Raw genomic sequence first — 17168 nt, 5'->3', positions numbered from 1 at the left:
CAGGGGGACAACTTTTGACATTAAAACGATTTCAAAAAACTTAACCCCCTAAGCGGGAGTGATATCCCCTAATTTTTTTCAAATGGGGCGGGGAGTCAAGTGATACCTCCTTAAAAAGGTCTTTCCATTCCTTATAAAACGCTGCTTAGTTTTTAAAAATCGAGTAACTCGTTCAAGAAATATAGGCTCTTGAAAGTTGAACAGTAATGTGTGACGGTATCATTAAAATTTATTGAGAGAGTGAGACTGAACTCAGAGTGAACATAGATCACATCTTTAAGTCGTATTAACCATTTCAAGAAACAAACGATAAAGATGCGAGAAACAATTTTTTGTCTTTTAAATGAACTTTTCGTTTTTGCGGCAAATTCTTTCTTTCGCATTTAGTGAATAAAAATATCCGGTTTCTTTTTTCCCCTTTAAATTAGGTCAAGTAGTTTTGCTAAATACCTGTTTTATGGTTAAAGTGTTTAAAAATTGTTGAACCTTTAAATTTATCATCAATTTTGGTACACTCAATTGTAGAAAGAGTAGAGATTATTGAGCTTTTTTTTTAAACAATGAGTATAGAAATTGGGTCGCGGATTTATTTAATGAACGGCATCCTGAGAAACATCTCTCTGAGAAAACTGTTCGGTATTTGGTTGCAAAGTTTCGCGAAACAGGTTCAGTTCATAACAACAAGGTTTCATGAAGCTATGGAGACTGCAGTATTATGGGAATTTGCAATGGATAGTACGCTATAAATAAGACAATTGGCCATTGCAACGGGTGTGTCTCGAATAAGTGTCCAAAGGGTTTTGAAGAAATACAAGTTCCATCCCTATAAAATTCGCTTAGTGCAAGAATTGAATGAAGACGACTTTGATCGTCGCTTGGAGTTTTGCGAAGTTATAAGTGAGCGAGCGTTAAACAATAATAATTCCATATTTAATGTGTGTTTTTCGGACCAGTGTTCTTTCTTCCTAAATAGTTTAGTGAATCGCCACAATTGCCATTATTCGGCTGACAACAATTCAAGGATTTTCCACGAAACACACAAACCCCGCAGAAGTTGTATGGGCTGGTATTTTTGGAAATTCCATTGTGGGCTCTTTTAATTGTCCTCTCTGGAAATTTAACAGGCGATATGTATTTTTAGATTTGTTATAAAATGCCATCTCGACCCAGCTCTAACAGATATCATAGAAGAGGACCGCGCATACAATGATCAGGAATTAATTTTCCAACAAGACGGAGCTCCTCTACATTTCTCACTGAATGTACACAACTATATAAATGACAGATTTCCAGGACGCTGGATAGGACGAGGGGGCTTAATTGAGTGGTCCTTTAGATTTTTTCTTGTGGGGACATATAAACACATGCTACATTAGAATAGTTGCGAAGAAGAATTATTTACGTATGTCGCCAAGTGATACCGCAAATGCTTCTAAACGTTCGGCAACGGTTTGAAGATAATTTCAGTTACTGTATGAACGTTGGTGGACAGCACTTCGAGCATTTACTTGATTAAACTGGTAAGCATTAAATCGGTTTTTGCATTTTTCTTGACACATTATTGTTTAACTTTCAAGAGCCCATATTTCTTGAACGAGTGACTCGATTTTTAAAAACTAAGCAGCGTTTTATAGGGAATGACAAGACTCTTTTAAAGAGATACCACTTGACCCTCCGTCCCATTTGAAAAAAAATCAGATGTCACCCCCGCTTAAAGGGTTGAGTTTTTTGAAATGGTTTTTATGTCAAAAGTTGCCCCCTGACAAACATACTTGACGTATTTTTGGATTTTGTCAAAAAGTTTCTTCCCACCCTGTAATGCCTTGCGGTACGTTTTCGATGGGCCATCCTGTATCTGAAAAGCAATAGCTCTCTCAATCACTTTGACACATTTTCTGATTTCATTGTAAAATATGCGACTTAGTATTGAACTCATTACCACTTGAGTTTATAATACTGTCAGATTTGCTTTCATATGCTCATAGGATTTCTTGCTACAAATAAGACAAAATTTTCTACAATTTGTAAAAAAAAAGGGCGACGAAACATTGTAGTAAAAAATACAAAGCCATTTTTTACAGTGTGTGTGTTGACTGGGTAAAAAGTGACTGTGAGGAAGTCCCATCAATATTAAAGTGACTAAAGCTTTGGATTCTCTGACCAGATCGGCCCGAAATATTTCGGTGAATATTCGTGTACAAAACTTTCCAGATTTCCGAACTCAGTTCTTTCAGTATTTCAGTCTTTTAAAATTTTACGTGCAGTATATCGTGCATTTAAAAACTAAAACAGTATTTTTTATTGGTATGATTTTAAAAGAAGAACAGGATGATAATGTATCTGCGTTGTTAGCAGTAGGCAATGAAAATAGAACAATAGTTTTAAAAATGTTCGAGAATGGGAATAAAGAGGGAGTATATAAATTGTTAGTGTTAAAGCATCTTTCGGATAACTACACAAAGTTTAAAGAATTTTTCTGTTTAACGCCGCAACTGTTTTACACTGTACTACATCATATAAATTATAAATGACGAAATTAGTATGCAACCAACAAATAAAAATCCGACTCTTATTTCTCCAGCGGTAAAGTTATATCTCAGCATGTAGGGTGAACATGTCAAATTGAGGAAGATCTAGGAAATAATATTTTTCTTATTTAAATATTTTTTATAAAGAGTTTTAAAAAATGATGAAAATATACCTTAATTATAAGCCATGTATATTATTTTACGTATGGTTTTAAGTAGCTGTTTAATGTACAATCTGGTGGTGGTATCTCCTGATCAGGAGGCTTGTACCTTTTAATTTTTTTTGGTTATAACGGAGAATTTTCTTTTACTTTTTGGATTAATATTTCATTCTCCGCAGAAAAGACTAATTTATGGTACTTTTTAAGCACAGACATTTTTCTATTAATTTATCAGAAATATTGTTGTATTAACACGCAGTCAATAACAAACAATAACAAACGAATCGGCGAACTGAGCCGTTTAAAATCGTTAAAATCAAAAACTGTTTGATTTCGACGAACTGCTGTCTGCACACCTCCCCGAAATTTCGTTTCGATCTTTTATAAAAACCATTACCACAGATTTACAGAATAATTTCTTAGGTATTCTGTAAATCTGTGCCATTACTATGTACTCCTTTATATTTGTGTTCTGTGATGTACTCCGCATATTCTGTTCCTGGTTTCACCGGAACCGCTGACGAACTTTTCGTTTCATATCGCCGAAATATTTCGAACCGATCTGGTCAGAGAAACCAGGCCTTTAATCGGAAATAGCCTTTGCAGAAGAGTTGAAAAACGTCTTAAAGGAAGTAAAAACGACGTTATTTTAGACTATAAATGGTTCTACCGGGGGGGGGGTATATGGGGTAGCAAAGCAACGTATAACGTCGATGGCGACGTCGTCAATCGGCCAAAAGCTCAAAGACCAAATGTAAAATCGGATAAGCAGGTAATTTTGACATAACAGCGCTATTTATCTGGCAAAACGAATGGCGAGCCTCGGTTATTCGTTTAGTATTTACACGCTCACTAGCCGGTGCTTAAAGTCGCGGTGAAAAATTACACTCGCTCATTGTAACATTATACTTAACTGATTTGAGGCCCGATGGGAGAATATTCATGAAAACACATTTTTTGTACCACCATATTGCCTTCCTATAGAGTATTTGATAAACAAATGGTTTAATTCCGTAATTAGTTCGAAAATATTCATTTTTGGCCGCGTTTCTGTATGAGTCACGTGTGTAGAAATGGAAGTTAGTAAAGGAATCAAATTTTTACAGTCGGCCAGATAAGTTAAGGAACCCTCACCTCAAATACTTTAACAAGAGAATTTTCAACTTTTGCACAATTAACAGTGACATTGCAACAAAACTTTCAATACTATGATTTCTTTAAATTATTTGGGGGTGGTTTACATCATTTGAAAAAACTATTGTCTCTAACATATATGTTAAATGCGTGTTTAATAATCTTTTATTTACACGACGAGTTTGAAGGTGTAACAAAATTATTACTATACTCTATTTCAGAAGTGTGTAGAGCAATAAAACCTCATTAGGTATGCAAAAGTGGTACCTGGTGATCCACCAATATTTTATGCCACTACCTTAGTTGGGTATTAGTTTCAATGTAAAATTCTTTCTTTTCGTTGATTGCAGGTAGTGCCACCCGGTTTTGGGTCAATTTATGAGTATGATTACTATGATTTTTTAAATTATTGATTATTTTACGTTTGCAAAAAAATAAAATCCACACCTATTCTCTCTATATGTAATTATAGTTTTTGCTATACCCCTCTTAACATTATTTTAGAACCTTAATAGAATTTATAGAATTTATCTGGGCGATTGTAAAAAAAAATGATTTTCGTTTCTGATCCTCGTGTTAACTTCCATGACGTAAGTAGTTGTGCCATACAAACCTCTTTTTTCTGTTTGCTTATTTTTTCTTATAATGTTGTGTAAGTATCCAGTTATCATTGCAACTATGTCAGTTTATGCATGGTCTTCTTCCTGGAGATTTTCGCTGATTAAAAACTCATCTCTAATGTTTTAGTTGCTTAATGCTAGTTTATATTTCTCAGATTCCTTAGATCCTTCATTAACAAATAAAAGTGTATGCTTTTGAGAATTACCTTCAAGAATACCAACCCATAAGATATCGGCAACACATCCACGTATAACATAAAATTGAAAGTTTTAACATCACCTTCTCTCATCCCGGGCGTCCAGTTTTGTACCTTTTTTCCCGAATCACCATGTAGGGGTGTGGAACTGTGGAAATGATGACAGTCAAAAGGTATAAATTCGATTGCGCCGCAACGTAAATAAAACCATGATAAACTACCGTACATACCCGCGCGTAATGCCGATAATTTCCACGTGTCATTTTTACGCCGGTAATGGCTCGCTTTCTGCATCTGTCAACGTAAAAAATTACGTCGGCCGTCTCTTTGATTTGTGCCCTTAGTAACGCTGTAATGAAGACGGATCGACTGTGTGTGTACGTTTGGTGGTGCTCGGCTGGATCTACGACCAACTAAGCCACAGCATATAAAGCACATATGTTATTGTATGCTGTGACTAAGCTGCATTAAAATTCTATAACGTATAAATAAAATAGCTAAAAAGCAATGAACAATTCAAATTTGCCGCCAAATGTGGTAGTTACCGGTCCAACCACTGGCGGCGCATAAACATTTGACCAATCACAGGCCAGACAGCGGCAGCCATATTGCTTTTCATAAGGATTTTCCATAAGAATGAAAAATAGAGTGTGATGAGGCTGTTTTTTTGTAGGTCACGTGACTTTTGACAGTTTAAACCTGTTGTGATTGATGAAGAATCAAAAACCAAAAGTTTTGAGGTTATATTCTGATTTGTCAAATTTCTTATGCTATGTAGTTTGTGTGTTTTGGCATTTTAATCTAATCCACATACGTTATGGCCTAGCACTACTGGTTTATCATACAATTCAATTCAAATGGTTGGGCCAGTAGTTCAGGACGATTTAGTTTCTATAATCATAAGATCTCGACAGCATCAAATCGTTTTTTCAGCAGATGTTTGCAAGATGTATAGGCAAATACAGGTAAAGCAAGAGTTTCGCCCTTTACAATTAATTTTATGGCGAAGCGATCCAAAGGATAATCTAAAGGTTTTCGCTTTAAACACTGTCACATATGGTACGGCTAGCGCCCCTTTCTTAGCCACACAGTGTCTTAAGCAGTTAGCATTAGATCACATCTCATCACACCCTCAGGCATCAAAAATCATAAGTAAGAATTTTTACGTTGATGATTTGCTCGCAGGAGTAGCAGACTCAGTGGAAGATGCAACTCGGTTATGCCTCGAAATTTCCTCAATTTTAAAGTCAGCATGTTTTGACTTACGAAAATGGAAGTCCAACAGCAAAGATCTTTTATCAAACATTGCACATGGAAGTTGTACTCCTGATCATTTCTTCGGGTCTTCAGAAACAAACAAAACCTTGGGCATGTTTTGGTCTTGTGAAACAGATAACCTTTCATTTCATTTCGATATCCCCTCAAAAGTTGGGCAATTCTCAAAACGACTTATTTTGTCCGAAGTGGCAAAGATTTTTGATTCCTTGGTCTCTTAAGTCCAGTTGTCATTAAAGCGAAAATACTTTTACAGATTTTATGGACACTAAAACTTTCATGGGACGAACCAGTTCCAGTTGACATAGCCAAGAAGTGGTTACATTTCAGAATTCCTCAATCCTAGGAATTGGGCATTCAGTGTCTAATATTAACAAATCATGTCGAGTCAAATTCAAGTCTTGTTATAACAACTTCAATGTTTCATTAGATTGTTTAGTCATTCCAGAAATCACAGGTGATTTACCTAACACATATTTCAATCCAGAATGTCTAGATATTCCAACTAACTATCACTTAGCTGATCCAGCATTCTTTGAGCCCAATCACGTTGACTTACTTATTGGAGCTCAAGTATTTTGGAATATTATTTCTGCGGAACGCATTACTTTAGGCCCCAATAAGCCTATTCTGCAGAATAGCAAATTGGGTTGGTTGGTGTCAGGTCCCATAGGCATTCCTAACTCATCAAAGAATACCCTTTGTCATTTCTCAAAAACCTTAGATATTCAAAATCAGTTGCAAAAGTTTTGGGAAATTGAAGAGGTTTCAACCTCATCGCCAATCCTTTCAGAAGAAGAACTCTTAGCAGAGAAACATTTCATCGAAAATGTTGAGAGAGATTCAGATGGCAGATTCATTGTAGGGATTCCGCTAAAGAAGTCTTTAGAAGTCTTGGGTGATACAAAGGTTCAAGCAATACAATAATTTTTATCCTTAGACAGAAAAAAAATCACGTTGTTGTCAACGACTAACTAACGCCGTCAAATAAGCCCTCCACTTTCTTTACACATTAAGTGCATTTCTAAAATAAAGAAGTGGTTCACGATGGACTTGTTTGTTTAATTCAACTATAAAAAAAATACAGTCCACAATTAACCCTTGCTGTTCCCAGCAGCAGAGACACTACACAATTTGGTGATCCAGCAGCGGAGCAGCAACAAAACATTTTTTGCAACATCTATGGTATGCATTATACAAGTTTGTCTGGGATGGGCTTAACATTTAGGTAGCCTCTCTATTAATGCTTGTTTTGTATCTTATAAAGTGGTATGTCAAAATCATTTCATTACGTAAACGTAGTATTTATTTACTTTGTGGAATTGCAACATATGCCAAATCTGTCAAATTTTAGTACAGTGTTGCCACAACCATTGCATGATTTTTTCCAAATTATGAAAAACGTGATTTATTGAATTAAACTTAAAAATGATTACCGTGATTAATTAAATTTAATTTTGACAGCTGAACTCAAACAAGAACAAACCATGACATTACTGGCAACATTGTACAGTTATGACACTTTCACACCGGTACTATAGGGATATTCTATGCCTGTTCATCGGTCAAACATTTCGATTTATTGTGGAAAAAAATATTGTAATATAAGGTATCAGTGTAAGGTGCCGGTAACATAAGTGTAGTATTAATTCCGCTTTGAGGAATTGGTAGACCCTTGCATGTTCCATATAATGACGTGTCAAATCTGTCAATTGCAGTGTTGCCACGATGTCTAAGTAACTCGTAAACATCCCTAAGGCACGAACTTAATAAATATACCTGAATACATTAAAAAATTGTACTATTGCCACTACTAAGTGGCCGCCATTTTGCGTTATTGTGTCCTTTTGATGTTGGTCATTCTGATAAATTTCAGTGGTGCCAATTGTAGAAAAACAAAACCATCAAAGTTTTTGGGAGGTTATGTTTACAAAAACGAAGTAGTTACATTTAGCTAATTAACCAAAAATAATGCTCTTTATTTAACGTTTTGAAATTAAAAACATTTTTATTGAAACATAAAATATAAAATAAGTTTTATTATTTAAATAAAACTGTAAAAAGGGAAATTAGTAATTTAAGAAGGAGCAAAAGAGAAGCTCTAGAGGTAAATGTTTTAAACAACAACTCAACTAGAATGGACAGAAAAGAGGTATATAAAAAAATTATCTATACTATTTTTTTTGGCAACTATAGTTTCGCGGCCTAACTAATACTATACTCCTTAGAGGAAACCTTTCCAGAACATGGACATTTCCCTTTGGAAAATCAGAATTTATAAGGACATAAATTTAAGGCATTTGAAAATTAAGGCACCTTCATTTCATTGTTTATGAGTGAAGAAAGTGCTCGAGTCACGACTTTTTTTTCTTAAATTCATAACAGATCACATGTCAATAAACGTCAGCGTCGCCAACTTCATTACATTTATTTAATATATGTTTTGTTGGCAATGCTGAAAATGTTCAGAGTGACCAACATCATAAAGCTACAACTAGGGCCAATGAGCTAACATTGACACAGTGGTCGGACAATTTAGAGAAAACTAAATTTAAATCATGAATAAAAATATATTGATAGGTTTGATAGAACCAAAGTCTTTTGACGTGAATAATTTGGTTATTTGGGATAAAGTTAAATATATCAGTTTTGTCCATAAATTTACTTAGTATTTTTGGTATTTACTTAAATAAAAAAAATACTGTTTTGTTAGTAGTCGGACAGTCTTTGCCAATGGTCGGCCGGTTGCCACTAGTCAGACCTTCTTATTGGCTGATTCTTTACAGTCCCGTATTATCAAAGGTTTACTAGAATTTAAGTGCAAATTTAATGTTGCAGTTTTAAAACCTACTTTTTTTTCTTTGTTTTATTAATAAAAAATTTAAATCATGGGTAATTATATAAAAGGCTATTAAATAAAATAAAAATATTTTATTGGGGTAAAAAAACAAAAGTTTTCTCCATGTAGTATCAATCAAAACAACAAATAAATAAAACTTGAGCAAAAAAAGCGTTATAGGTATTCTTTGGTAACTAGTGTCTAAATTTAAAAAACTAAAAACTAAGTACTTCACTAACGTACGTGTTTTAGTCATCATCACACAGTTTACAGACAAAATCCAAGTTAGAGACTTCATCATAGGAGAGTCCTGACAACTTTGTGCACTTCAAATGATACCAGCGACTACATAAATCACAGCCCACATTCTTTATACCTTCGATTTCGGTATTACTATTAAGTTCGTCTTCGCATTCTCCACATGTTTGCTTTTTTTTATGTACGGTAGATGACTCTTCTACCTTATCTTTATCTTGGTTACCTGCACTGTTATTTTTTGTTTTACTTTGTTTTTTTTGTAGGGTTGCTATTTTCATTTTCTTTTTCGCATTCTCTTTCTCCTCTTTTTCCTTTAATTTTCCTACATAATCCAGGCTCCAGAAGAAATTGCGGAGGGTATTTTCTCCCGTTGACGTTTCTTATTTGTTTTGCTAATAGGTTGTGTATATGCAAGATGTTTTTCAAATGAAGAGCGGCTCCAGCTAGCCGACTTAGCCACTACAACTGAATTTAAAGTGTCAAGTGTCATTTTCAAAGGTGTGCACTTTTCCTCTTTGTCATCCTGATTATTTTTTTCTCCTCTGGACATTTGTCATTTATTGTGGATGAAGTGATTTTTTTCTCAATCAGATTGTGATTTATTTCCATAAGTCCTTTTACGGGGTTAGCTTGTTCTGTTGCATCAGGTTTGATTTTTTTTTGAAACTTTATTTTCCTATTTGGATTTTTATTTGCTTCATCTTCGTTAGTTTTGATGTTCTTTAAGGTGTCTTCCAATTTATTTTCTTTTAGATTGGTCTCATGTGCTTCCTTTATTTCTCAGTCATTTCTTCCATTAGTAAATATATCTGATTCTGAAATATCAACATCTTCAAATACCATACTCGGCATTAAATCTTTAAATTCATAATCATCCAGTATTTCTAAGATATTTTTCTTTTCTATATTTTCATAAGAACAAACATTTGGTTCTAATGTCGGTTCTATGTGAGTATTTTGATTTGTTTGACCTGGATTGAGAAGTACATTTTGTAGTATTACAACTTGAGGGTTTTGAAGGTTTTCAGTCTCTTCTTGATTTGATACTTCACTGCTAGGTGTGGCTGCATCATCAGTAAAAATAACGTTCATTTTCTGAATCTCTTCTGGAGTAAAAAAAGAAACGTCATTACCTTCACTTGTGTTAATAGGAATAAGTGTTTTTATAAGGGTTAAAATTGTATCCGTGCAAAATCCTAGTTCAGATAGCTTCGGTTTCAGCTTTAAAATAACTTTTTCGGTGCTTATGATATCCGCTTCCGATACTGTTTCCTCAACCTGCGTTGTTTCGCTTAATAAGTTCTCCAGAACATTTTGCACACACTTTTTATAATTTGCTGTGTCTGGATTAAACTGGTACAAACCACATGCCTTAAAGCCCTGTTTCATATTATTTGACATATTAGGATTCTGAAAGGCTTTTTCAAATATGGGACAAAACTCAGTCTTTGTAACCACACGATTTTCATTTTTAGCCTGCCATTTTCTTACCTCGCGAATAATCCTTTAAAAGCTTAAGAACCGCGACGTCCGCAGGCTGTAGTAAGTGCGTTGCAATTGGCGGCAAAGCATACAATATTATTCCATTTTCATGGCAAAATCTACTAAGTTCCACAGGCATATAGGATTTATGCCCGTCTACTAAAAATAATACCGGTCTCTGAATCCCTTCGTTCTCTAACCATTGATTTAGGTCGTTAGCCACATACTCGAAAAATACCTCCTACCTCATCCACCCGCTATCTGATTTGCCGAGGACCCAATGAGGAGGCATACCGTTTACTATACTTTTTGGTGGTTTTACATATGGAAATATGACGAGTGGGGGACAAAGTCTACCATCGGCCGTAAAAGTAATTAATACCGTTAAATTTTCCTTGCTGCTTCCGGTTTTAACAATATTGAGATCACGTCCTCTCACACCCAATACTTTCCCACTTGGACACAGGCAGAACCCACTTTCATCGCCGTTCAGCATCCGACTTGGATCTTCCAAAATGTCTGCAGCGTTAGACTTAATTAAAAAAGATTTTAGATCTTGAAACCAAGATCTAATGTATTCTTCAGTTATTTGTGCTCTGTATTTTTCTAGGGACTCTGCATTTTTTAAAGCTAAACGCGAATGTCACTTCATAAAGCCGGAGAACCAACTTTATCCGGGTCGACCATTAGTGAACACTGTTTTTAATTTTTCTTCTTTTACAATTTTCTGAACTGTATCTAGTAATACTTGCTTCTTTATCGAAAAACCGCAACTGGCTAAGTTTTCAATCCATTCAACTAATTTTTCTTCAATTTCTTTTTTTAAAACTGGATCCGGCCCCATCGTTTTGCAAAGGTCGACAACTTTTCCTTTAATGCGGTCCTGGACCGTTGACTTGGGGACCCCGTACTGCCTACACGTTTCGCGCAATTTTCCCCCGTTTCTAACTGCATTGACCGCTTGTTCTAGTGCGTCTTCATCGTATTGATGAAATTTTCCCTTTAGTTTTGGTATCATGTTTGAAAACCAAAGAAAAACATAAAAAAAACGGCTTAAATTCTTCAAAGAGACGTCGAAAAAAGAATAGTGTCCGACTTTTGAAACATATTAAATTTGATACCGACCAGTGGTCGGACAGATTCAATTTTCATTAATTCGCGTCTGTATTTTGTTTTTGCTGTCCAACCACTGTATACCATCTTAAACTTTTCTTTACAACATATATTAGAAATAGAAGGAGCTTATTTATGTATAGCAGTAAGCGAGAAAAAGACAAAAACAAAAAAGCTTCACTTTCCAGTGGTCGAACACGCGTCCGACTACTGGAGTTATAACAAAATTATATATAAGTTTACCGGACACCTAAAAATGCGTTTTTCGCCATATACAGGGTGTGCCAACAAGATGTACGGCTAAGATACTGCCTTAACTATACGAGGTAGAGCAAAAAGTTCTACAGCAAAGTTGTAGGGTTGAGAAAAACCTACGAATTAAAAATATTTTTATGTATACTGGGTGTGTCACAAAAAAGTTACTATAAAATATGATTTTTTTTAAAATGGTACGCCCTGTATATTATGGTACTAAAATGTGAGGCAAAAAGAGTAATTTACTTTGGTATAACGTTTTTAAAATTTCCTGCGGCGTTGCAACGTAATTAATTTTTTTATGTTATTTTTTGCCTTTTAGAGGGTTCGTTTAAAAAATCATAATTACCTTAAAATTTATTTTGCGCCTATGAAACTTGTACCACAGTTAGTCTAGGGTACCTCCTCTAGGATGACTATGATAATTTGTAATTTTTTAATACAGGGTGTTTTTAAAGAACTTTCAAACTTGCTGAAATTAAATACGCAATATCTCAAAGTTTTCAAATGGAACACCCTGTGTATTTTTATCTAATTAAGTTTGTCCCTCAAATACCTTCATTTTTTATTTAATATATCCTATAGCTAAACCAAGTACTTTTTGAGATATTTTAACTTTTCTGTAAAATACTATGCATAAAACGGGTATTCTTTAAGTTTTGATCAAGATTGCTTAAAAATATTGGTTTAAACGTCAAATGATAATTGTCAGATTATTAGTTTTATGACAGCAGTAGACAAGATCAATGTTTTTTCTTCAAAAACCATTTTAGAAATTATTATCAGTGAATTAGTTAATCCATTTTTAATTTTTATTGTTCATTTTGTAATCAATATGAATTTTCCTCGTGAGGAATTTGTTGATATGATATATGCCCTTGGAGCTGCTGAAAGAAATAGCCTTTTGGCATCTAGAATTTATGCGAAACTTTATCCTGAAAGGAGACATCCCCAAGCACAAGTGTTTCAAAAACTAAAAGAAAGATTTGAGAGAACAGGAAGTGTAATTTATGAAAAACATGAACGGGTGAAGCCAGTTACAAATGAGGAAAACAGTATGACAGTAGCTTTAAGTGTCGTTGAAGATCCTCATAAAAGCGTTAGGCAGCTTGCTAAAGAATTACCCTTTAGTGCAACATCAATATCTCGCATGCTTCGAAGCGAAAAATTCCATCCTTACCATATTCAATTGTTGCAGGAATTACTTCCGCAGGATTATGAAATAAGAATGGCTTTCTGTCAGTGGGCGCAAAATAAGATTCGTCAGCCTGAATTTTTAAAATTTGTGCTTTTTTCGGATGAAGTTACATTCCATAATAATGGCAGTGTTAATAAACATAATTTTCATTATTACGATACCAGCAATCCATTCTTCACCCAAAAAATTCATCATCAACATAGATGGTCGCTTAATGTTTGGGCAGGAATAATAGGACATTACGTTATTGGACCGCACTTTTTTAATGGACATCTGGAAATGAAAATGTGAAATGTATTTAAACTTTTTACAAAACGATTTTAATGTCCTTCTACAAACGTTGCTTGACCATGTTCGAGATAGGATTTGGTTTCAGCATGACGGCGCTCCAGCTCATTATAGCCATGCTGTTAGAAATTTTTTAAATGAGCATTTTGATGGCCAGTGGATAGGGAAAGGTGGATCGGTCTCTTGGCCCGCAAGGTCCCTAGATTTGACCAAACTGGATTTTTTCTTGTGGGGATATGTGAAGGAAAAAGTCTATCAAACAACTCCTACCACAAGTGAAAATATGAAAAATAAAATTCGGTAGATTTTTCAAACAGTCACGCCAATTATGTTGGTAAAGGTTAATGACTCATTCTCAAAAAGGGTAAACGGTTGCGTACAAACTTTAAGGAGTCATATTGAACACAATTTATAATAATTGTAATTGATCTTTAAAATTTGAAAGTGTAACGATGTACATTTATGCAAAAATACGTAAGTACCTACCTAGTATGTAATTTAATTTTGCTGTTTTTTTTAGCAGTTTAGGTGAATAATTGTGTGGGTTAATTTTTCAAGTATGTAATATTAATAATAATAATTGTAGGAAAAGTAATAATTCTAATTTTTCAATAATTTTTTCTAAGCAATCTTGATAAAAACTTCAAGAATACCCGTTTTATGCATAGAAAAATTAAAATATCTCAAAAAGTACTTGGTTTAGCTATAGGATATATTAAATAAAAAATGAAGGTATTTGAGGGACAAACTTAATTAGATAAAAATATACAGGGTGTTCCATTTGAAAAGTTTGAGATATTGTGTATTTAATTTCAGCAAGTTTGAAAGTTCTTTAAAAACATCCTGTATTAAAAAATTACAAATTATCATAGTCAACCTTCACAAATGACGGTAATTTTTTTGACACAACTTTGACCCTTGAATCCCAAGTATTAGGCTAGCCGCATATTGAACGTAGGGCAGCAGAGCACAGCACAGCCTATAGGGCAGCAGAGGATTTTGTAACACACGCAATTAAATTAAACGCCGCATATTGGACGTAGCAGAGGCGAGGCCTGTGCGACATAGTAACGGAGTACTCTGTCCGGCCTCTGTCGGTTGTGGAGTGTGCACAGTTTTCTCTGCAGAGTCGCAACTGTTGTAAAAAAAACGACACTTAAATCACTTAAGAGATTAAATTCTTCATGCGTTCTTCTTTTTTTAAATGAGTACTTCCACCTAAACACTTTTTTCGCCGTTTTAAATAGAAACACAACAGAATATTCTCGATTTCCGAATCCGATTCTGAATCAAAACAAAGTTCGTCTTCTGTAGACATATTTAATTCTAATAACTAATAGGTACCGTCAATTTAATTATACTCTTTATATGACAATATAGGTAAATATATACATAACAAAAAAAGACAAATAGCTACGACATGCAAAGGTCCTACGTTCAATATGCGGCTAGCCTTAGAGGAAGCATAGGGGACGGTGGCAACACTGGCAGCGTTCCGAAGGTCAGATTAAATAAGAAAATGAAGCAAAGCCATTAGCCTATTTTAGTACAGCCTTTTACAAATAGTAATATTCCTGTTTATAATTTAATATGATATAATTCTAAATAGAAAAAGGCATAATTACATTAGGGCTAGTGGTCTGTATCTGTAAAGAATTTCAGTAAGCATACCCATATCACAACGTCAAATATACAAAAAAGTTCTGTTGCGTGGAATGCGTGCAAACATAACAACGAATCGGGGAATGCCAAGATTAACAAATAAATACCGGTCTTATCAGTCAGTAATATAATGATAATAAATAAGCTACATAATTCAGCTGTACGGACGTTTGGCAACACCGCGGATAGCGGCTCCAATGACATTATTGACAAGTGACGTTTCTGTATTTGACATTACGTCAGGCAAAAAAACGACAGTTCTTGTTAGAAACCCGTTCGGACGTGTTACAGTTTAATTCATTTTAGTTTGTTGTGTTTTGTATTAAATTTTAAAGAAATTGGTGAATTTTGTGTGCGAAAAAGTATAAAATATCGGTAAGTACCTATTCTACAACATTAATTTGCTTTTTGCGTTGGAATGTCAGTATTATGAAACAATATTAGGAATTTATGTAGGTAGTTGTAATGACGATTTTAAAGGGTGAATAAATGTAATTTTTATTATGTTATGTAGTTTAATGAACCTGCAGACTAAGTTGGACGGAGACAGGCACATTTTAGGGATTGTCCCTGACATTGTTTTTCAAAAAAGTGCTAAAATAATTACACTTTAATTAGTAAAAATTCATAGGGTCAGTTCACTGGTTCTCGGCTTTTTAACGGAAATTTTGACTTTGTAACCAAATTAAACATAGAAGGAGGCTTTGAATTTTAATTTTACCCAATGCAAAATGTTAGTCAAAGTGTTTTTAACAATTAAGAAATTTGTGTAAGTTTTTTTTTTCAAAGATTTAGCGTAAAGCGAGATAAAACTAAAAAAAGTGCCATTTCACAGTTTCTTGGCCCCCCCTCACAGTTCTCGGCCATTTTTGTATCGGTTCTCGGCCACCCCAAAACCTATTTTATTTAAATAATATTCTAGGTTTTTTCTACGTAGGGTTACACATTTTTAAAAAAGTTTTTGTTAATAAATACTTACCCATCTTTAAATTAAAGAAAATCAGTGTAAAATTTTACTTTTAAACAAGTTTTATTAAAAATAAACAGTTTAATTTAAATAAAAGACTTTAAAGATAAATAATTCTTTTTTAACTAAAAACAAACAAAACAACTTATTTTTAAATATTGAAGGTAAAATGAGCAATTATATTAAAACTAATCAGTCTCAACAAAACAGGATACTCTAGTATAATTATTCACATTAAAATGCAAAGTAATATATAGTACGTTACGTTATAGATAAACTTATAATAAATATATGGAAAACTTAAAACCTAAATACTTCATTGCACGTGCATTATTAAGCGTCATCACATTCATCACACTTGTATTCTTTGCCTGCAGCAACACTATAGGGAACATTATAGAATTCCGTACATTTTTTGTGAAACCATTTTGCGCAATAGTCACAACCAATGTTTTTATGATCTTCTTCTTCCGTGTCACTATTAAGAGTTTCTTTACACATATCACATGGTATCTTTTCTTTGGTTTTTGTTTGTTTTGTTTCTTCTAAATCCGGTTTTCTCTTATTGTTTTTCTCAATTTTTGTTTCTTTCTTCCTTTCCTTTATTCTCCTTCTTTCTTCTTTTCTTTTTTCAATTTCAGCCTTTTTAAATTCTTTTTCCTGACATTTTTTTTTTAAATATTCCCTCCATTTGTCACTGCTAATTGCACTTGGTGCTCTTTCATTTTTCGATCGGTTTGTATTTTTGCTACGTTTAACTGGTTCAGGATATACTAGATGTTCGGAAAACGCACCATGCATTCTATCAATGTTTTCAGTACCTTGAACCGCAGTTTTTTCGTTTTTCTGGTTCTTCCCATCTTCTTTTGAAATTTTTCCTTCTGATTTATTTTGTTGGAAACTATTGTTTTCACCTTTATTTTCGTTGATATTTCTCTCCGACAGTATTCTTTTGTCTTTTTCCTCGTGGCACCGTTTTTAATCTTTGAACTACCTTTTTTGTTTATGTCAAGATTATTAGTATTATTTTCATTACCACATACGACGTTTGGGACATTTCCTACTTCAGTTTCAAAAATATCATCATTAAATGTTGTACCGCGTGTAGGAGCCGCTAAAATTTCAGAAATATCAATCAATGGAAGATCATCATCTTGATCATCTTTACCATTATTTAGAAAGGAGCTGGTC

At 34.0% G+C, this 17168-nt stretch overlaps 1 protein-coding gene across 4 annotated transcripts in view; it reads left to right on the top strand.

Annotated features, from left to right (window-relative positions):
* The first annotated feature begins 15262 nt into the window (after positions 1-15262).
* Positions 15263-17168, top strand: part of LOC126743895 (uncharacterized) — a 134777-nt gene continuing 132871 nt past the window's right edge. For 2 of the 4 annotated variants that reach the window (XR_007663017.1, XM_050451153.1), the window contains exon 1: positions 15263-15385. The gene's annotated coding sequence lies outside the window, so the exon portion shown is untranslated. The remainder of the gene's footprint in view (positions 15386-17168) is intronic. The other 2 variants (XM_050451155.1, XM_050451154.1) reach the window with 2 other exon arrangements.

Source organism: Anthonomus grandis, chromosome 13 (genome assembly GCF_022605725.1).
Source record: "Anthonomus grandis grandis chromosome 13, icAntGran1.3, whole genome shotgun sequence".
In the NCBI taxonomy this organism is placed as follows: Eukaryota; Metazoa; Arthropoda; class Insecta; order Coleoptera; family Curculionidae; genus Anthonomus; species Anthonomus grandis.
Note: the sequence above shows the minus strand (reverse complement) of the source record. Positions and strands in the feature narration are given on the sequence as shown.